Here is a 23,869-nt window from a genome sequence, read left to right as displayed (position 1 = left end):
TGAGTCCAAGCCACCAGGTGGGAAGTGAATTGGCCTTTCTCCAAAAGATAGGCTGGCCAAGTTCACAGGAAGAATTGGTTTCTAGCATTTGCCAAATTTTCATGAATGGTTGCCAGTCTGACAAAGGAAGGAAAAAAGAAGAGAAGAAAATATCTAGATAGTAGCTAGTCATGCATCAGAGAATAGTGTTAACTCCACATTGTTTATTAGTCACTGGATTAATCTAACTGGCCAAAACATTTCTGTCTGAATGAGCCCTTGTTTCTTTACTGCTTTGTGCTTGCACTATTTCCAAAAGTTTACATTTGCTGTTGTTCACTGGCCCAAATTAAACAGAAGTCTTGAAGTTTGCTTTTAAAGATTCCTTATAGTAGATGTGGATTTTTTAGGCTGAAGAGGGAACTAATCTTGCCTTTCTGATGTACTACTTTAAAAAGAGCATCACGTAAGTAGTACACTTTATCATACTTGTTTGGGAGTCCACAGTAAGATCTCTTCTTTTTAATTTTTTTTTTTTTTTTTAAATAGACCAAAATATTATGCAGCAGTGAATGGGGAATAAGAAATGCTTGCTGGAAAGGCAAGGTTTGTTGGATTCCATGAATAGGTCTGGTAGGATCTCTAAAGAAGGTCAGAACACCACTGTGAAGTCAGAAAGTCTTTTGTCATACAAAGAACCTGCAGTCATGTGGAGATGATTCTGTACTCCCAGGCTGGAACCTGCATGACCATCTTTCTCATTTCCTCCCTGTTCTGAGGGTCCCACTCCTCAGAGATGGTATCAGTGCACAGAAGCTGAAATATCACACTTCCTATCAGAACAGACCCCATACAAAGACCTGGTGACCATGCAGGCAGCACAGAGCAAGGGAAGGCAGGCAGGGAGCAGATATCTGTGAATTCTCAAAGCAGGCAAGTAAGATCAGGAATAGCACCTCTGAAATTATACTTTTGTCTTCATAGTGCCTTGAAACTTTCTGTTTAGTGTTGTTAAGCACTCCAACTAATTAAGGAGTTAGTTTTAGTTTTTCCTTTTCTTTTTTGTGGGACTGGTTAGGCTAATGTTCAGCTATCTATAAGCAATAAATAATTTAAAATTCTATAGACACATGCCTTTTGCTGCTTGAGTAGTCACTTGACAACTTGTTAAGTGGGAGCAGAGTAATTGAGAGTTGAGAAGATCCTATGGTAGCAGCAAAAATTGTATAATTTAAAGGATGCTTATGAAAAGATGAGGAAAAAAAAAGGTAATGGATTTAATATCCTTCAAGCATAGTTGGAAGAAAAAAAAATATGATCCCTGTACTGGTACAAGGGGCTCAGAATATAGTTTTGGTAGTGAGAATGGAAAGTGTATACTTCAAAAATAGCTTGTTGATCCATGACACCAAAATGAAAATGGTCATAAATAGGAGAGTTATTTAACTCTAAATAGTTGCAGCATAACTAGCAAAATAGATAACATACTTTTGGGCAACAACTTAATCCAGTCAAATATACTAGCTGGAAAATGAAACATCTATATCTCTGATAGGAAGATCTGTTTGTTCTGTATTCTATAACAGGCATTTACAGTGTTGAATGCAAGAATCAATATTTAATCAGAACCTCCAACAGTTTGTCTTCAAGTTTCAGAAGTCATGATCCAGTTTCAGAAAATGCAATTTGAGTCCCTGTGACACTTCAGAAAATATGAAGTACTGTAAATACAATCAAGGCTGTCAAAAGTGAAAACCAGAAAGTGTGATTAGTTAGCTGTGCTGTTGGAACACTGACTTTAATGATACATCCAGCTGCTGTCTCCCCTTTCTAAGGAAATAGAGGAAATATCTAATCTAACTGGACCTCATTTTTAAGACTTAGCTATCACTGGGCTGGAACAGCATCTCAGTCTATCTCCAGTAAAAGGCAGCATTTGACTGCCTCGGTAAAATGACCTAGAAACAGAGCAGACCCAGATTAGCTCTCAGCTTGGTTGCTGGCTTCTCCTCTCAGTATCACTCCCTCCCTTCCCTGTGCTGATTCTCCATATCACTCCCTCCCTTCCCTGTGCTGATTTTCTGTATCACCCAGGGTCGCCATGCACCTGACAGTTCAGACTTGTGTGTATTTCACTCCTCACATCTGCTGAAGTGTGTGTAAAATCATCCTGCAAGCTGTTTTTCTTTGCTGGGTACTGAAGCAGGACTGGTTCCTACATCCTGTTGTTCCTTTGTGCAGGATTTGGAAGAGCTTTATGTCTTCAGTCATGCTGGAAACTCTCCTGCTGAGAGGAGTGCTTGCAGGGCAGAAATTGAGATTCTTCATCTGTTGTGATGAGTCTTTGCTAAAGGCTGAGCTGTGTTGGTTTCATCAAGAACCACTTCACACTCATAAGCACTCAGTGATGCTTTTCGCTACATGGGACATGTCAGAGATTTGTGCTTAGACTAGATTAGGGTCTTGTTGGTTGCTGAGGTGCATGGGCAGCTCTAATTCTTTCAAAAGCATCTTCTAAAACATTTTTGTAGGAATTGGATCAAGTGAGACACAGATTTTAAAATGGTGGGTGAGAGAAAGGCCAACACAGTATGAAATCTGAATTATTAGAATTTAACATACAGCTGTCATCTCTATAGTCATGTAACTCGTCAGGAAGAAAGTGTGATTTGAGGCATCTACACATTATAGAGGATGTATTTACTTATATGCAGCAGATAAAAATGGCTGCTGTTTGTTGGGGATTGTCTAAATTATTTTTTTTTTAAAGTGGATTTAAAAAATTTTGGGAAAATGAGAAATGAGGACATAGCAAGGGAAAGAAGAATCCGTGTGAGAGATGAAACTCTTGAAGATAGAGGCGTGGAAATGAGAGAACAAGCAGATCATGGAAAGGGACCAGGATGAGAGGGTAAACACAGGTAAAAATGGCAGATGGTCAGGAGATAAAAAGCGAGTGATTTCCAAAGTGAGATTTTCAGACAAATTTCCAAGTTGCCATGCCAAGATCTGGAAAGCTGATCTGATAGGCCACTGTCACATCAAGCAGTAGGTTATCTCCTCTTCGCAGAATTACAGGATGAGTCAGGCTGGAGGAGTCCACAGTGGTGTGGCCCAACCTCCCTGCTCAGGCAGGGCCATCCCAGAGCACATGGCACAGGATTGTGTCCAGATGGCTCTTGAAAATCTCCACTGTGGGCAACTCCACAACATTTTTGGGCCATCTGTTCCAGTCCATGGTCACCCTCACAGTAAAGAATTTCTTCCTCATGTTCCTCATGGAATTTCCTGTGCATCAGTTTCTGCCCCTTGCCTCTTGTCCTATTGCTCAGCACCACCGAGCAGAGCCTGGTCCCTCCTCTGGCCCCTCCCTGCAGGCACTGACAGACACTGCTGAGGTCCCCTCTCAGCTGTCTCCTCTCCAGGCTGAACAGCCCCAGCTCCCTCAGCCTTTTCTCAAAACAGAGATACTCCAGTCCCTTGATCATCTTTGTAACCCTCCACTGGACCCGCTCCAGGAGTTCCATGTCTCTGCTGTGCTGAGGAGCCCACAGGCTCCCTCATCTGGGACACAGCTCTCCAGATGTGCCTCACCAGGGCTGAGCAGAGGGGCAGGATCAGCTCCCTCTGCCTGCTGGCAATGCTCTCCTGATGCACCCCAGGGCACCATTGTCCTTCTTGGCCACAAGGACACACTGCTGCCTCATGGTCAGCTTGTTGTCCACCAGGACCCCCAGGTTTTTCTCCACCGAGCTGCTTCCCAGCAGGTCAGGCCCTGGCCTGTACAGGTGCATGGGATCATTCCTCCTCAGGTGCAGGACCCTGGATTTTCCCTTGCTGAATTTCCGATTGTTCTTCCCTGCCCATCTCTCCAGCCTGTCGAGGTCCCTCTGAAGGGCTGCACAGCTCTCTGGGGTATCGGCCGCTCCTCCCAGCTTTGTGTCATCAGTGAAAGTGCAGAGGGGGCATCTGCTCCCCACCCCCAAGCCATTGATGAATAAATTAAACAATTCTGGCCCTGGGGGACACCACTAGTGACAGGCCTCCAGCTAGATCCTGTGCCACTCATTGCAATGCTCTGGGATCAGCTGTCCAGCCAGTTCTCAATCCAGCTCACTGCCCTCCCATGCAGTCCACTCCTCCTGTTTTCCTATGAAAGTATTGTAAGGGAGGCAGTGTCAAAAGCCTTGCTGAAGTCAAGGCAGAAAATATCCACTGCTCTCCCCTTGTTCAGCCAGGTATTCATTTCATCATACAAGGAATCAGGTTGGTCAGACATGATTTACCTTTAATGCTGACTACTTGTGATCCCCTTCTTGTCTTGTGTGTCCTCCATAATGGACTACAGGTGTCCTCCATGAGGCACTCCATCACTTCTCCAGGGAAGCTGAGACTAGAGTTCCCTGGGTCTCCCTTGCACTTTTTGAAGGCTGAGGTGATGTTTTCTTTATTCCAGTTCTCAGGTACTGTTCCTGATCTCCACATCTCTTCCAAGACAATCATGAGCAGCCCCATTATGATGTCTACCGGCTCTCAGCACCTGTGGGTGCATCCCATTATGGCCATGGCTGTCTTGTCTCTCTATCTTTCTCACCATAAATTTTCTGCCCATCTCTGTCATGTGGTATGACCACTTGTGACTGCTGTAATGCACACTCATCCCCTCCATGGTTTCTAACAGATTTGGCAGAAAAATAATCTAGAAAAATACAGTGTAGTCTTCTGCTGAGATGGGTTCTGCTTCTTCTGCTGCAGAAGGGTTTAGTCAGACCCTTAGCTGGCTCAAGAGACAGCATCATCTGGAATGGGTATGAGGAGTGAGAGAGTAAAGAAAGAGGAAGAGATGATGTAAGGTGGGATGGGAGTAATACTTCTCTCCTTTTAGTGGTAGTGAGGCATGTAGCAGACTTAAACAAGTGGAGAGATGAAGTCTGAGTCCAATTTATGTCCACATTAATTTTAAGGAAAACTGGGTAACCACACTTTTCTATTCAAGATGAAACATATCAGCAGAAATCACAGCTTGTGACACCGCTGCAGTATTTACCAAAGCAAGGTCTGTTAGAGGGAAAGTGTGCTTTCTTGCAAGATGGTGCTGGTGGCTGTTCAGCAGAATCCAAGAGACACTGATGCTGTGTAGAGTACCTGTTTTCCCATTCGTTTTTGTCTCTGCAATTCCCACCATCAGTAAACTCAGTGAAAGTTCTTGCACTTGTTCAGATGGAGCCTCTAAATAATTTGTATCCCCTAGCAATTATAAGGATTATAAGAAGTCTGTACAACACTCTAGCCAGGCATAAATACTCTATTTTTGCTGAGTTATGAGCAAACCATATTTCTATGTGTGTGTTATTTACTAGTTTGAATTACTTGACTTTTTCCTTAGGATTTGGATTCAAAGCTTTACTGGTTTCAATCACAGACAAAAAAAAAAAATAAAAAGTCAGCTTCTGCTCATTTCATCCCCAAGGCAAATCTTGTAAATGTGTTTTCAGTTCTCAGTGAATCTTCAGTAAGTGTGCTGAATTACAGGCCTGTTGCTTGTCTGCAATTAGGAAAGCTATTAGTGGAGCATAAACGAAGTTACCACAAATTATCTAATTGAAGTCAATTTGTCAGTTCTATACTGGTATAAAAAAATATTTCCTTTGTATTTGTATATCTCAGATGTACCCATCAGATACCTCCAAAGCATGACAACCCTCCTGTTTTGGAGTAGTATTATCTGGGACATATGTTCAACAAATTATAGACAAATTCACTTAAGAACTGCCACAGAAAGAATGTTTGTTAGTATTTATTTTGTTTGTTAGCAATGGGAAGCATTCTTTCTATACTTGGATCCAGGTGAATCACTAAAAGATTTTGTTTACAATGACTCTGGGCAGAAGGGCCATGGAAATGAGAAGAGTTCCTCTTGTATGGGCCCAGGTAGACAAGAACTTCCAAAACAGTTGAATTTGGGCACATGAATTTGTTTCCTGTTTATAGTTTCCCCTGTTTCTGTTCTTGCTCGTATCTGCTGCCATCCACAAGTCTCAGCTAATTTACACCATTTTTATCTTCTTCCTGTAGATTAAACACTTGCAACAATCCTGCAATTACTGTTGTAATTGTTGTTCTCAATGAGGCAATGAGGCAAAATCAATTATTAGGATGGGATATACACAGGTGAATTGTACATATCTACAGAAATGGCCTTATTTGAGGTGATCTTGAAGCATAGTTTTAATTGATTAATGCTGGTGATTAATTAAACTCCCTTTGTTTATACTTTATTATTTCATATTACTTTTCTTTCTTCCATTTCAACTCATGTTGCTGAGGTTTGATTTACTTTTTATTTACTGTACTGTTGTGGTAAATTAAAGCAAGGATGCCCATCACCATCCCTGTAGAACATCACCTTAAAATGGATGAAGAGAGCATGAAAAAACGATGATTGAATAACTAGTGATTTCTGCTGAGAAAAGGACATGAAATTCCTATCCGAACATGAAGGACCATCACATTTTATATTTGAATCCACTTTCCACAATGACAGAAAATTTCCCTCTGAAACTAAGGAGGCTGCCTTTTCTTTTTCTAGTACAATGGAATTGATTTTCTGCGTCTGTTATGGTGACATTTTGCTCAGTGTCTTGGGGTGTATCTCACTGTATTATCAACTGTCGAGCCTTTTAAAAGGCTTGGCCAGGTTCTACTCTGGACTAGTGAAAACCTGAAGGAACACGGGTGAAATGATACAATTTGTGAGGTTCAAATGCTTTCAGGATTTTCCCCTTTTACAACCATATTATAATAAATTTTGAGGTCCTGTACCATTGATACATTAGGAAGAAAAACACCTCTCAGACACTGTGAGAGCTATCATCCTGATAGAGGAGCTTTGGATATATCTCTGCATAGGTCAGAATAACATTCTGTGGCTCATAAGCCTCTACACTTATGTCAAAGGAAGAGGTTAAAATAAACATGATACATGACTCTTACACTATTGTTCCTTCGTAAGAGTCACTTTCCCAAATACAGTATTAAGGGATAATCCCAAATGCTTCCTCAGTGTCCTGAGAGAGGTCTTCAACAGTAGAACTGTGTCACTGAAATCAAAGAGGAGCCTGATCCAGGATCTGTACAGGAAGGAAATGCAATGTTACTTTGTCCTGATTTTGTAAGGTCTTTTGAGGTAACATCTAAGAAGTAGATTCGAGACTATTCAGCCACTGGAAGAGAATTCCTACTGCTTTCCAGCACTTTCATCTTCTATTACTTTCCCAAGTAGGCTATTCCAGGATAAAGTAGAGAGTGTAATAGAAGGTTTAAGAGTCTGTAAAAAGTCTGCCAGCTTTCAGTTAAGTTTTAGAATTCCTGGAGTGATATTCAGAGAAACCATTTCATGGGGTTTTCTACAGTGACATGAGGGCAGTGCTTCACTTCTTTCCTTAGTGCCTTGGCTCATGAGGTCATAAACAGACCTTCCCACAATCACCAATGCAGGAGATGAGGGCACATAAGTAAATGTTTCTTCCTTTAGCTGAGTTTTCTCATTGTCTGCACTTAAAGAAGAAGGAAGCTAGCAGAGGATAAGGGTTACACATGGCACAGCTTTTCACTGATGTACTCCTGGGGAATCGCATCATCTGTGGCTGGACTCATGTCAACTCCTTATTCCTCTCGTGCCTCCATTACGTTCCTTTGTGCATTATTGCCTGTTGACTGCTAAGCAGGAGGTTTTGCTTCAAACTAGAGAAAATGGAGTCAAATCTGAGCCCTTGACATCCTAGGAATGGTTGCCTGGGGACACTACTCTGTGTCCCAACATTTGTAAAAGTTAATTGTAATTTAATTTGTTTTAATTTTTAAGTCTGTTATTCCAACACTAAAGGGGGTAGCTATCATTTTGTATATACATCTCTGACAGTTTGTTAAATAGTTTGTTTTTATCAACTACAGTATATTTGCTGTAGCAGAATTCATTACTGTGTTGAAAAAAAAAGAACATTTCTCTCATATTGTAAAAGAAAAAAATGCTAAACCAAACTGCTCCATAACAGACAAAATAATTTAAAATTAAGGATGAGAATTGCCATATGATTTGGATGTGAGCAACTTCAATGTGACCTACTTTCTTCAGAATACTTTTTACTCTAAAGTAATCTTTACACTGTCTGTTCCTCCACATTATCAGTGTCATTAATGCACCCTTCCCAGCAGCAATGCTGTAAAGGATTTTGCTGATGCTGCTGCTTCTCAGAGCTCCCAATGACTCATTGTCTGAAATGTTCTGGTAATTGAACACACCATACCCAAACCCCCTTCCTGTAAGCAGCCTCAGTCCAGTTCCAGTCCTGGACCTTGACACATGGTGTGTGGAGAAAGATAATTGTATATTTAATTAGACAAGAAGTTTCAGACATAGACAGAGGTATGTAAAATTTTGCAATTTATTTCTTCATTGTTGTTTTTAAATTTGGTGAAACTTTGGCCTCTTTATATTGGCCATCTCTGTCATACTCTGTGTTTAAAAAATATATCCTACCATTCAAAAATTCTTTCATTTACCACTCTTTTTTAATTTATTGGCATCTAACATTTGTCTTCAGTTTTCCCATTATCAATATGAACCCCTGCCTCTAGAGTCAGTCTGTTAACCTGAAAGATTTGCTTCTTTTCTCTGCATTTTATTCAACTTCATCTTTTTCCAGACAGTTTATAAGAAAGTGTCTGTAAACCAATTAGTTTGACCAATTCATCTGAACTAAAGGGCCATGGTAGCCTTAATCTATAAATGTGTGACCCAGGTACCTATATTGATAAATTCAATATAAAATATTGATTTTATATATCAATATATAATCTATATTGATAAATTAATCTCAGAAAGACTATTTCTGCAGTAAGGCTTTAGCTAGTAGCAAGAGTAGCACCATGTGACTTGAAAGAGATTGCATATCTTGCACTATAAATACTTCAGATAAAGTATCTTAACTGGTGACACTTTGATGTGGAAATCTGTTCTGTTACATCCTCACAGACTACTGCTCTCACTTCTGAGATTATTATTTTTAAATAAAAACCATAGAGAGAACCTAATGAGGCTTTAGGGCTCAGCTTCCTAGAAAAATTATTATTTTTGGACCTCTGACTACTTTGTTGATAATTTAACTGTTGAGATTTCCAGATAACTCTGAATTTTTTTAGTTCAGCACAACTTCTAGGATTTACCTGTGCTTTGAAGACCAAGAAAAAACAAAACCTTCATTCTTTGTTAAGGAGAAATATAAAAATTATGGCAAGGAACTTCCTGCAGCACTAATTACTGTGAAAGCTGACATAAAATGTGAATGGCAGACATCTAACAGGTTTAGTTGGAAGTTGTTGGAATGATATTTTTGGCTAGTTAAGAGCTAGTTGTGTTGGTTTTTTGTTTATTTAATTTGACAAATACAGATTCACCAAAATCTAATTTTCCTCTAAGAATTCACTGATTTCAGTTTGTTTCAGTTGTTCCAAAATATATTTTTATGGGACAAAAAAAAAAAAGAAAATTAAAAATTGTTTTGAAACAGTTTAAAACAACTTTTAAAAGGCTTTTCTTAAAGCCTTTAAGAAAAAACCAATTTGTAATAATGTTATTTTATAACATAAACTATTACAAACAATATAGTGGAAAACCCTGTGATAACCCAAAGTGATCATGGGCATGATTTCTTGTTGCTGTTATTGAAAATTTAAGTGTTTCCCAATTAAAACAGCAAAAAATATTAAAATTTCATCTCAGATCTTAATTTTTCCTCTTGATGAAAAAACCTAATCTCTGAAGTATGTGAATATTTATACATTCTTTGAAATAAGAAACTATTAAAAGTGCTATTCTTTATCTTACAACAACACTGAGACTATATGTCAGTTAGCTCATTATCTTCTAGTAACAGCCCATATTGATTAGGAAAGCAAGCTGAGTCTAGAGGAAAATAATAAGAGGACTTTCTATTAATAGGTGTAGCAGTAGCAGTAATAATACGAAGGAGATTAGTTTCAGATTTTTTAGATGATGTGTAAACTGATTCTGAAGGCCAGTTAGAACAGTCTTTTTTTTTTTTTAAATTATGTTTCTGCTCTTAATGTATCACTGTATTTACTGTTTTCATTCCATGTATGAATAGGGTAGTAAGAATTGTATTTTCTTCCTAAGGCATCAAAATACTGTTAAATATGACAATAGAGGAAACGTCTACCATCCATGAAGAGAGTCAAGAATCTAGAAATGCCTCTGTATTTTCTACATTTTTGTGCTATTTAGTGTTGAACTAAAAATAGACAAAAATTCTATCACATGAGCAAAATCCTGTGGCCATTATGAATTCTGTTCAACAGGCCCATATTAATCTTTATTTTCCTTGTGATTTTCATTAACCAAATTGACAAAGACTGTAAGGCCAAATATGTACCATGTAGACTTTTTATATAATTTAGAACATAATGCAACAGACCTTTTTCCTAGCACTGTTCAAACTTACTAAAAACATTTCCCAGTGCATTGTTCAAATGAAGAAAGTAAATACAAGAATTAGGTTGTGTACAATAAGGTGACATTAAAAAAAAGTTGCCACTGGGTTTGGGTTAGTGTGGTGGTACATTTCAGAAGTGATTCTGGCTCCTGATTGGTACCCATATTTAATTATATATGTACTGGAAAACCCAGTCCACAAAGATGGGGTACACATTCCTTACCTAACAGAGCAGATTGAAAGAGCCTGGCAGAAATGAAAAGTAGTATCTCTAAATATAGGAAGGAATGTGATATAGAATATAATTGACATAAGTATGTTGTAGAACATGTGACTTAGAATCCGAAGGCAACTGGATATGGCAATAATGTATAAGGTATGTGTCTATCTGGATTTGGGATAACACCAATAGTCATAATCCTCGAAAGGAGAAGAATAATAGAAGGAATAATACTAAGTATTTAATTTCACTAACATTGGAAACAACTTTAAAGTCCATTTGTATCAGAAGACACTATTTAAATTACTCTAGGATTTTAGTATTTTCTCTTATATCCAAACATATGTGTGTGCATGTATACATATGTGTAGATTTTTTGTGTATTTTTAGGTTTTTTTTAATTTATGTAGACATTCACACAGCTCAAAAGCTGATGCAATAGCTGAACATTGGTGATATTTCTGTTGAGCTGATTTTTTGTAATGTATGCATTTAAAAAGAAGGTTTACTCATTTATTGAAAAGAAGAAAATGGTGTTTCTTTAAAGAGCAGACATGATTTTGCAATAGGCACCGAAAATGAAAATAAGCTTCAAATGGGCAGTCCAAAACCCCTGATCATCCAGATCTGAAATGAATGTTCATCAACAACAGCTAAAATTTGGAAAAGATTACATAAATTGTCCTTCAGGCTTCTCTATGCCATGTTAATGCATTTTATGAATTTGCTGACATTTTTGTTATTGATGTACAGGAGATACTTTTACACTTAAGGTTCCTAATTTTCAGCAAACACCATATACTGATTATTAACTTAGTTCAGCCTTTATCACTTCTCGAGTGAGAATGAACCAGACCCTACATTATTATTTAACTTTTCTGATCTTCCCATTGCTGTTGGCCATTTATTTACTGTATCTTACTTTTCTATTTATGTGCCAGCATTTACACACACATGTTCTTTCCTATAGTATTAAATATGTTTTGGACATTTTCAAGACCTGCCTTGTAACAATTTACAAAATATTTGTGCATGGGAATATTTAGAAGGCCACATAAATTAAACTTTTTTTAACAGCTGCACTAACCCTCTACAAATTAGTTGATGAACTCTTAGTCTAAGATTGTCTGGGACCAAAGGTATATTTTATTTCTTTAGTAGAAACAATATATGGTATCACAGTATCTTTTACTGTGCAGAAATTATTCTTAACACTAGTTAAGATTCATCCAATGTGAATTAATTGTAATTATTAATAATTAGAAATACTAGTAATGATATGTCTGCTAGGACAGAGAGAGGACACTATCAGGTGGTGATTGGAAAAAAAATTGAATAATTTATTTTCCTAAGATTCTGTGCACTTTTGTTTCAAATGCATGTTTGAAAACACCCTTGAATAGAGTCCTAAAATGAGAAAACTTCCACCTGTAATTTCTTTTTCCATGGTATCTGCACAACTGATTGCACCTGTGAACCTGTAAAGGCTTGCTCTGTTGTGTGTATTCCAAATCCTATTAAAATCAAAACAAATCATATCAGCTATTCCTAGCTGAGTAGCTGATGCTACAGCAATCTAATATAACCATGGACATGTTTCTTCTTTAGCACCAGTTATGCTTTGCATAATCTTCTCACTGAACTTTTTGGCTGTTGAAGATTCTCTGGATAATATTCCAGTTTCTGAAATATAAACAGTTTTTCACAAGACAATTCTGTTTAAAGCCATTTTCTTTATAAATTATTTTCCACAGAGAATGAAGAATTGTAAAAAACTGCAAAAGCACTAAACTAAATCACGGACACCACAGAATCACAGGATGGCTGGGGCTGGAAGGCAGCTCTGGAGATAACTGGTCCAATTTGCTTCTTCAACCAGAGCCACCTAGACCAGGATGATCAGGGGTCTCTCCAATTGGGTTTCTTTCTCTTCACAACTTCTTTGGGCTACCAGGGCTACTATTTCCTGTGTTTCACTCTTCTTACCATTAAAAAAAAAAAAAAGTTTATTTTTAAGTAGAGTTTCCAGTAATTCTGTTCATGCCCATTCCTTGTTGTCCAGCAGCTGAGAATCATTAAGAAGAGTCTGGCTCTCTCATCACTGAAATTAGTTCAGTCTAGACTGCAGTAAGATTGCCCAGCAACTTCTGTTACCCAGCAGCATCATTAAACATTGTTAAAGCCACAGATTTACTACATCTGGAAACAAACATCTTACACAGGTGTGACATTTCCGTTGACTAGACAAATTGCATGTGAGCCTCTAGACATATGTTTTGTTCAGTAATAAAAAACCCATTTTTTTTGGGATATCATCCCTGTGACATCTGACCTTCACACAGAAAAGTGCCTGTGCTCTCTACACAGTGCCACAAACCAGACTCGCCACCCCTGCCTAGTCAAACTGCAGAGTCAGCAATTAATAGTTACTTTCCTGCTGTCTCAGTGAGGGCGTTCAGACCCTCCTCCCCCCACCAAATTTGTTCTTCAGCTTCTTAATCCTCTTACTAGCACCATTTGGGTGTCTGTTATGGCAATATCAGCAGGGAGTGGGATATGACACCCACTGCAATGTTCCTAGGTTGTAGGGACATAAAGAAGCTGAGTAATTTCTGCAATATTTATGCAATATTTATTTTTCTCCTGCATTTTACAGAACTAAATGCAAGGAAGATTGAAAGAATAGCTCAAACTTACATGATACCAGCGAGATAAACCCAGTCAATATGTGCCTGGCATCTGTTTTGTCTACACTGTGATTTTGCTTACTAGTTTTTGTAGCGATTAAGGGATTGTATGAAGTCACCTATTATGAGATGTAAACCTGAAATTACTTTACAAAGTTCAGTGAGTGCCAAATAAATGCTGATGAAGTCTGGAGAAGGCACTAAACATTTTATTGTCAGGCACTCAGCCTGATTCAGCATAGCTGGGAGAACTCACTGCCAAGTCAGAATGTCTGCACACATCTGAGGTCAATGTTATTAGCAAAAGTTAAAAAAGAGCGAAAACTACATAATGCATGTGATTTTTTCTAACAGGAGGAAATCCATTGGTGTGAATTTCATAATTTCTCTCTGCTAAATTCCTATAAGACTACCTTAGGCTTTAGGAATTATTTGTAAGGTGAAGGTTCTTTTTAGATTGTGATAAACTGGCCGTCCTGAGGAAATTTGACAGCAATAGTTAATCCAGTTTTGGACATTCGTTTTTCTCCCCTGTACTTCAAGAAGCACCAATATTTTTGAATGAAATTTTAATATTTACATTTTTGATTAATCAAAAACTCATATCATCATGTCTGGAGTAAGGCATTTACCTTTCCATTCGTTAGAAAAATAAATTTGCCAAACTGCTGCCAAGACACTACTGCTACATATTTGCCATCAGCGGGAGTGTGTCACTGCAGGTGAAAATGCTGTTTTATTGCCAAAGCCATCAGGTAATCAAGAAAAAAAAAAATGGAAGGAGGTGACCTCACTGAATACATTAGGTGGGTTATGATTATAAGTACGTATCTCACTGGCTGGGGATTAGAGCTATCCTATTCTTTGGGTTTAAGCAGAAGTTTAGGATGAATACTCTTAAATAAAGGATCTACAGTCTAAACCCCATGTTGAATTTTGTCCCCTTTTGCTTTCATTTGATGCATGAAAGAGATACTGATTTTCCCTAGTAAGAATGCAAGTACGCACTGTTAAGGAGTTGAGGATGACAAATATTTTTTCATAATTCTATCAGTAGCAAAGGGATTTACAGAAGTTTTCAGAACTATTTTTGTCCTGTTGAAAGAAATTAATTTGGTGACTGTTGGGAAATTTACATGTAATAGATATGTCTACAAAGTAATGCCCAATGCTGTTCTGACTCTATTTCTGTACATTTACAAAAGGTAGTCCATATAATAGTAACAAAGTTAGAAAACCTTTTGACAATGCTAACATTTTCAGGTCAGTGATAAAATGTCTGTAGATTAAACAATAATCATCAAATATTAAAAATATCCTTTCATATGTCACAGCAGAGCAAAATATAAACCTGAAATTAGTACAATTTTTACTTCTGCTTGTCATCTCTGAAGTCACATGAAACTGAGAAGACCCTGTGTGGGAGCATTTGATGCCTTCCATGAGCACAGTTATCTCTTCCCCTCTTCACAGGAGGGATTGCAAACACATGCCTGTTCTCTTTTCCATCCTCCAGTTTCTTCAGGGACCATATTTTGCAGGACCTATTTTCATCTTATCTTCGTGCTATGTTTGTTGATGCTGTCTGAGTGAGTAGGCCAAAAGATTTCTGATGTATCTAAGATACTCAGTAAAATCCAGAAGACGAGAAATGTATCTCCTAGATAGACTTTTCTAAAATAAAAATAAATGTATCTCCCTGCATGAAATTTAAAAAAAAAAATTGAATTAATTTTCTATATTTTGTTTTGCCATACTTTGGAATTAAATTAGTAGATGGAAATGCAGTAAACCTTAACATTCCAAGATTATAACAGAAATGTAGAGTATGCATGAAGAGTACGTGCTAGTGAATACATCCATGACAATTTGTGTTTCTAGCATTTATTGTTTTACAGCTCTACCTTTGATTCTAGCAAGGATTTTCTGGTCAAAATTTAACAGTGTGGCAGCTCAGACTTGTAAATGTGAATACCTGTAGCCTTACCTTTACTAGTATTGCACTGTACAAGAAATAAACTTGTGAGCTACCAGTGGCCTGTGTGCTCTGTTTCTCCTACACTGTAACGTTAGTATTGCCCAAAGCAACTAGAATTATGCCTACAATTGTTCCTTTGAATCACACCTCCTTTACTGAAAGTTATTCTCATGGATGCCTGATTTTTTTTTTTTTTTGTCTGTCATCTCAATAGTAATGCTTTAAAAATGTTTATTTTAAAAGAGAGTCAATCTCAGCCTTTTAAATGGATCACTTTATTTAGCATCATGCTTTTCTTTTTTTTCCTTTGAAAACATTTCCTTTGCTTTTTCTGTGAATCTCACTCAATTTTCTAAGCTTATACATATTTTAAAGAATGTTCTTATCTCATGGACATCTATTGTCAATGTCCACGGTTCACCTCACATCAAACAAGCATCAACTGTCCCTACAGAAGGTCCTGTCCTGTCACTGCAGGGGAAGTAGTGCAGATGTACAGAAATAAAATGCACCAAATGGTCATGGCTGCAGGCCATGTGGAAAAGGGCTTAGTGGGCCACATCTGAAGCTGTTTTAATCAGCTACAACATCTTGGCTTTAAAGGGGGATATGTCATTCTACACTGGCTAAGGACCTACTTCAGAGTGAGACATGGCTGGGGATTTCCTTCGAAGCAGCATTCATCCATAACATGAATAGCTGTCTCACTGCCAGTTAAGTAATATACAGTTAAAGTGACCAGGTTAATTAGAGGATTACTTCTCTTTATAACTTTGGCAGGTTTTATTTAATCAGATAACTTGTTTGTTTACAGACAGACATAGTATTTTACATCCTTACCCCTTAGTATCCCTACACTATGTGATACGGTGCCATGCACAGATATTTGACCTAGCTGTGAGCAAGGTTTCTTGGGTGCTGGCAGCAGCATGGCCATATTCCAATCTGAGCCCCCTTGGAGTGGAAAATTAGCCTCCTGGGATTATTCCACTAGGCTGCCAACATGGCTCCCACAACTGAGGCTAGTGTCTGCACAGCCCTGTTCTACTTTTGACCATGTTCAGATCAGGAACCACAAAATTTTGATAAGTGTCTACATCTCTCTGTATGTCTTGAGGTCAGTAATATAAACTTCTGTCACTAAAGCTTTAGATTAGTGAGAAATAATAATAATAAATCCTTTAAAAAAATAGAAACATCTGTTGCAGTCACTGTTTTTTCTCTTTTGTGTCCCTGCAGTAGTGACCCCATTGCTGGTTATATTTCAGACTGGCATTAATTTAGTACAAAAATTTATAGTTAACATCTGGTCTCATCTCTTCTTGTCTGTCACAGACCATTCTGACCCAAGAGCATGGCCCTGGTGGGTGGTAAACAAGTACAAGAAAAAGTAAAGCATGCCATCTGCCTCCTTTTGTGTTTGCCCATAATTTGTTTTTCAGTTATTTATTCTCTAAGCAGAGACACAAGCTTAAGTGTGGTCAAAAACATATATATATATAGCAAGATAGATATGATTAATGGCACAATTTCCATAAACACTGTCTTATTAATTGGAGAGTAGTTCTGACACCAGGCAACATGGTCCAGGAAAACAATCTGTATCACAGCTTCTAGTCTGTCTGGGAATGTACTTGGAGGCTTATTTTAAATAACTCCATGCCATTATGGAAATGGAAGGGGAACTCAGTGCAATTCTGCAAAGGTTGCTCTAACCCTGCTGCCATTCAATGGTTTTGTAAATGGCCAGGTGCTACTAGAAGGTGCAAACAGCCAGAAGTAGTCTTGTGGTACATTTGCTGAGAGAATTTCAAATTACGTTATGTGGAGAAATTGGAGAAATACTCTGGAAAACATAAATTTATATTTGACATGGGCAAATGTTAAATCCCAGCCTTGGCAGGGATAAACAGCGAGGCAGCTGCAGGACATAGTATTGGCATTTTAGCTGACTATAGTTCAGAGGTGTCTGGATTGTAAATTGAATGTAAGGCAGCACTTACACCTTACAAAGTAAATACCATCCTGGAAAACAGAATAATTTGAGAAAAGCAATGGTCTAATCTTGTCCAGTGCAGGATGAGTAACACATTAGTATAGAGTCAGTTACTTCACCCTGAGGGAGACTCAGATCACTTGAAGATGGTACAGGAGGTCACAACTCCTAGGCATGCAGAAAATATTTCCTGCAGAAGGACTTACAGATTCAAGGTTGTTTAGATTGAAGAAGAAATGTTAGAGAAGGTGTATGTGAAAGGAGCCCCAGCTTTGTAAGAGAAATAGTAGAATTTTATTGATACAATTCAGACCAGGTGTCAGGGAAAACTTTGTGACTTGGAAGATTGTCAACTTCTATATAGACCCCTTGGGTAGAGTAACAAGGCTTTATCTGTGTAAGAAGGCACAGCTTTGGCAGACAGATAAATCCTGAAGTATGGTGGTAAGGTTGGTCTTATTTTGTCTATATAAAAATGACATCTTCTAGGGATCCTTCTAGATTCATGTTCCAAGACCCTGACAGCAAATCAGCTTTCACTTATCATTCAGAAATGGTTCCTTTATTGAACAAACACACAGTAAGCACAAAGGCATAGACAGTTGTATTAACCTTTTTATTCCTTTGCTTTCACATGGTCAGCTACTCTAAGGTGTAAGTTTACTTAAATACAATTCTTCTATTACTAAACTATGCATCAGACTGTACATGTCTTAAAATGGTGGCACTTGCCAGAATCTTTACATTTATGTTCATCATGACTGATAAGAAAATTATCCTTCCTAGAAAGTTAAGACTGAGAAGACTGGTTTAAGCTAAAAGACAGCAGAGTAATGGCAGTCTTAGTGGTAAATTTTAGGTGCTCAAAAGTGTAGAAGAAAATTGGCGATCCTTTAATGAGCTTAGAAAAAGGCTAAGATGCATACATTGCTTCAGTGAACACTTTCCATGAAGATTATAATTGCAATACAATAATGTAAATCTGGTTATCAATGAAACACATATCTCAATGTAAAGATTGATTAGCCACACTCGGTTATTTAGTGTTTATCAAAAGTACAGCATTATTTTATTCTACCTGCAAACTTTAAAAACATCTATATCCTAAGAATGTGGCAATTTGTTTGGATGTCTCCTATCTCTGGTACGAGGGCAATGACTCCGCAGCTTCTGCTGAAATTTGCCCTGACACTGACATGAATTATTCCCTTGCAGGAAGTGAGTTATGCCTTTTGTGACTGAGAGAGATTTTATCTATTCAATTATTCAGCTGAAACACCTCCCCGATAGCTTGGGAAGGCACACCAGCCCTGGAACAGCCAACTTTATTAAATCAGTCTTTATGTATTTGTGTGGGTGCATGATATAGTGCTCTAATAGTGTACAGCGTGGAATGCAAATGGCAACAGTAAGCTAGAGAATTTATAGGCTATTTAAATCCCTCAAAATAGATGTTTGACTTGGAAAGCTCTTCAAGCTATGGAATAATGCTCATGTAAGTTCAAAATCATTATAGAGTTTGAGATTATTTAAAATTATTACTTTTTTCTTTTTTTTTTCCCCATTTTTTTCCCTGCAGTTCCATTTGCTGTTAAGAGTGTTTTCAAATACATCAAATTTTATTTTTCTTTAAAATGACATGTTTTTTAATATCATTAAAAATTTAATTTCTTTGCAAGTCTGCAGCATAAATCTGAGTCAGAAGACGTAGATAGGAATACTGAGGTAATTAAATAAAGTGCTTTTAATACTCTTTTCACCCCCTAAGTTATTATGGTCATATTCCATTTTTCTCTAAAATGATAAATTACTTAACTTCATTTGACTTAATATAGAAATATTATAGGAATGCTATTTTTTTTTTAAGGAGACTTTTAAAAATACATCTGATAAACTCGTTGGGTTGTTCAGAGGTTTTGGAAAGTAATATAACTCAAAGAAATCATATTAATCCAATAATATAATTCCTAGAGAAACAACTTTATCCATTAATTCTCCCTGTGAAGACTTGTCAGAGAAATACTTCATTTTTCACTCTATTACAAATTCTTGATTTGTTAAAGGAAAAACAAAATATTACTTTGTGTAAGTTAGATAAGGTCTAACTTACAGATGGATTTTTTTTGGCTTATTGAAACAAGTATAGTTCCAAATATAGCCAAAACTGCATATAAAAAGATGTCAGATATCAGCAAAACAATTTATTAAATTGCAATTAAAGTAATTTATTAAATAAGTTTCAGTAGCTTTAGATTCTATATAAAGAACATTTCTTACAGATGTGATGTTTTATAAAGTCAGTTTTATGTTCAGTAGGGACTTATGTTTCTACAGAAGAAGGACCATTTCTAAAATATGTTCATCAAGAATTGATGTGTTGCTACTTTGACATATATCCCATTCCACTTCAGAGTGAAAACCAAAAATATTGAAGCTTTTGCAAAAACTGCTTTTTCATGCTTATTAAAATGAAAGACTTTGGGTTGCAAAATTAAATTTATTGAATCTACTTCATTTAATTATAATGTGGTTTCAAAAATATTGCTTATGACCTCTCTCCTCTTCCCAATCTCTCTTCTAGGGATGCAGCTCTGGTGAATTTTCCCAGGGCAGAGGCACAAGGTGTGGATGGTCCATTAGGAACAGGGCATGCTGAACTCAGTCCTGTCATTCTTAGTGACTTTCAAACTTCAGAAAAAGGAAAGACAAATCCCTTAAGAACAGCAATCCTGAGCAAGTTGTTATTTTGCAACTTTTTTGGTGGTGACAGTGGAAATAAAAATCTTTCTTCATTTGACAAGACTTCATATCAGTTTTAGGTCCTGTCTGAAAGGAAAAGAGCTGGAATTTTCACTGTACTGTTATGTAACTTAAAGTCTATGTGATTTCCAAGAGATTTGTGATTTATAAGAGAAATTCAAGTTCAGCTGCAAAATATATTGTCTATTCTACGGAGAATCTTTAAGTACCTCATGTTTCTTTTAGACATTTTATATGTAGTGCTGGGGAGAAACCACAGGTTATCTCAAATACACATGAAAATACCCTGTAAGTAAGTTCCATGTTTTGGATGTATTTTAGGTTTATTCAAGAGACCCATTCAGTGAATTTTCTCTAGAAACTTTCGATAAAGTTCATCTCACCTGACTGTAGTTGGCTGAAAGTCAGGTGTCAAATCTAAATTGGCAGCATTAAAGTTCTCATAGTCAACAGAGACAAGCATTTTCAGTAGCACACTCTTTAGTTGATAAACAGGTATGCAAAACTGCAGGAATTAACACCCAGTATGGATTTTGGGTGATAGGAGTCAAGCAAGATGAATCCCATTGGTTTTGCTCTTTTTATTTATATTGTACAAGTTGTATATTTATTAACTTAGTTTTGTGTTCTCATGTTTTTTCTCTGGATGACATCACAGCTCTGTTATATTGGATACTCCAACTACTACTCTTAAGATAAAATAAAGACTATACTGTTGAATTCAGTGGCAAGGAATACCTGCCCAAGTTTTCAAATCTTTCATTATTAGAGATGGCTGGGAACTCTCCACACCTGGTAAGAATTATCAGACCTCCAGAGACAGGACTCACAAAAAATTACCTCTGTGAAACATATCTCAGTGCTTTAATTAGTATTTCGTTTCAGTTGTTCAACCCCTTTGAGAGAGAAATCATCATATGAAGAACCTTGACACAGATTAAGTTTTTGATGGTAATATCTACAGTCATGTAAAAATTTTTATTTGGAGCTTCATTTTTTGTTGCATCTTTGAGGGCGATACTAGTATTTTACTGCTATAGATGGGATTCCTGCAACAGGTTAATTCTTCTGTGATCCTGAAAATGTTTCTGTGTTTAGAGAACCTCTTGCCTGATGCTTGGTGATGGACATTCAGAAATGGAGGTCCCCTGCCTCGGTTACTCTTGATTCAATAACTTGTTCTTTTGGAGGCTAAGTTTTAGAGTATATTTTTGTTACACTGGAGAGTCGTAGGATAATATTTTTATTGTTGTTATTGTTAATAATATTATCAACACCATCATCATCATCATCACCATTATTATAGTGATTCTTTAAAATTTGTTATAGTACATTGAATGATGTTTTTATTGGGCTGTAAATATTCAGTGGATGTGTTTCTTATTGTAGTGCCTTCTTTTTAGTAATCCTGTGAATTGTAATCTGACCTACACTATCATATCAGATTTTTGTTCTTAAATAACCTTAGCAGATTGAAAGATAATCTAATAGGAAACCGGCTAGGATTGCATATACTTCATGTACAAAGACACTATAATAGTGGATTTATCTCAGAATTAAAAAAAAAATATAATCCAATATAATTTCATACTATGTATGTAATAAAGATCAGGATAATGGATTTTTCTCACTAGCTGTCATATATGCAATGTAGAGTTGGGAGCTCTAAGTAAAGTAACAGAAATTTTATCTTTTTTGTCAGAAATTATACTGTACCTTGTGACACATTTTTATTTTTGGGGTTTTTTTTATTTTTTTTTGTAATTTTAATGGAATTGCAGTGGAAAGCTTATTTGAATTAGTTGTGTTCACAGTGATTTTTTAGATGATTGAATAGACATGAAACTCATGGCACCATTAAAGCTCAAAGACTTGGTGAAAGACATCATGAGAAAAGAAAGCCCAACTGAATCCATCGTGATTCAGTGAGATGTTTAGAATGAGAGGAATTCAGACAAACTCTGGAATCACGTAAAGAAATATTTGATTTTTCCCTATTTTTTAGGTGAAAGAAATTGCCACATTATGCAGATAATACTCTAATACAAGTGAAAGCTCTTGGGGCACACTTGCTGAGAGTGTCAGATCCAGAACCATTTCTGTCTTCCAGACTATCTGGTCAAGCTGTGAAAACATCAACTCTCCATAATTTTCAGAGTTGCTTCCTTTCATTTTTTACATAGACATTTATATTCTACATTGCTGTTGTTAAGTAATTATATGTCAGTGGAATTCTGAAATACAACACAGTACGAATGAAAAAACTAAAACCAAGCAATTACTTTTGGTAAATAAAAACCCATGTGAATATTCAGACCTACTAAATTTCTGTTAGTTTTTCAGCTGGCTCATATTTGAGACAGAGAGTTTTTTGATTTTCTAGTTGTAATTCCACAATGAGGAGCTTAATTCAAGAATGAATAGTAAGAAATTAATAATACAGGTGATAACTTGAAAAAATCTCTTTGGCTTGCCATTTCCAAAAAGCAATTCATAGAGAAATAAAAGAATACAAGACGTATGTAACAGTCTATGGTTTCAGTGACCTAAAAGGGTATAAGGGTTGAAACTTGAATGATCAGAAAAGAAATGCAAGGGGTAAGGAAGTTGGAGATATTATGAATTCTGTGTAAGAAGCAGGTTTTTGCAGAGAAGTTGTTTTCTCGTAAATTGAAGGAATTTTTAGAAAACATTTTTTTTACCAATGACAAAATTAATTTCCTCAAAGGTCTGTTTTCCTTCTGTCAACAAAATAAAATAATTTTATTAAGTTTCTTACCACCTTCAGTGGGTAAAATATGTTCTAGTGCACTATTACCAAGCAAATGTTGCTGTCATCTAAACAGCAGAGAGAAACAAAGAATATTACTTTATCAATAAAATTGAGACTTACATTTATTTGGGGATAACAAAAAAGAGTAACATTTTCTGCAGTCACTCTGAAATTCAGCAAAATTTTCTCAGCTAGCACAGAAAACTGTTGACAGCTATATAAAAATGAGGGCTGTCTTAAAAGGAAAGATGGTGTCATCATGCTCCAAACTCTATGAGAAAGCAGGAAGATTGGAAAGACCTTTTGGTCTATTTTGTGGGTGACCTGTCAAAGAAGACTGCAGTACTTCATATTTCAGGCTTAGTAATTGTCCTGAAAGTAAATGTACCATTTTTCTGCCACCCATCTAATATGGCTTCTAGGAAAAATTATGGCATAAAGGAACAAGCAAAAGTGAATTTCAAATTGGTTTGCAACTAAAAAATGCATTTTCAGCTAAAATGAAATTTCAAGAGAAATCTCTGCTTTCTTTAGCTATTTTTTTATTTTTTTTTTAAACTACGTCAGAAAGCTCATAGAGGATTTGCCAGGAAAAACAATCCAGGGATAGTGGCAAGATTTCAAAAAGATATTTAGGTTCTCCATGCCCATTGATGGTGAGAATTAGAAACTGAAATCTCTTTTAAATAACGTATCTGTAGTACCTCATCTCTCCCAAAATTAAATTACATGCTGAGGTAGTGATAGATGTACCAGAAAAAGGTAATATCCTGGAAAGGTTTTTATTACAATTACTGAGTTTTGATGTCTCTTAGGTTGTTCCCTGCCTTTGAAACATATTCTGAGAAATTCAAGAGGTACATTTGAGCTGAGTATTTACATTGTACTTAGCCTGTTACTGTTCCCCCATCTTGGGATACTGGGAAGTGGGAAGATAGGTGATGGTACCTAATGATGTGCAAACT

The 23,869-nt window shown here is 36.7% G+C and overlaps 2 long non-coding RNA genes across 3 annotated transcripts in view; both read left to right on the top strand.

The window, feature by feature from the left end:
• Positions 1 to 23,869, top strand: part of LOC111941421 (uncharacterized) — a 172,342-nt gene that overhangs the window by 110,122 nt on the left and 38,351 nt on the right. The gene's annotated exons all lie outside the window — the stretch shown is intronic.
• Positions 685 to 20,173, top strand: LOC147648535 (uncharacterized). The gene is made up of 2 exons (XR_015281208.1): positions 685 to 912; positions 19,953 to 20,173. It is a non-coding gene; the product is annotated as an uncharacterized LOC147648535 (long non-coding RNA).

The sequence above is a fragment of the Cyanistes caeruleus genome, chromosome Z (genome assembly GCF_971803275.1).
Source record: "Cyanistes caeruleus chromosome Z, bCyaCae1.hap1.1, whole genome shotgun sequence".
Classification (NCBI taxonomy): Eukaryota; Metazoa; Chordata; class Aves; order Passeriformes; family Paridae; genus Cyanistes; species Cyanistes caeruleus.
This window is presented reverse-complemented; position numbering and strand designations above follow the sequence as displayed.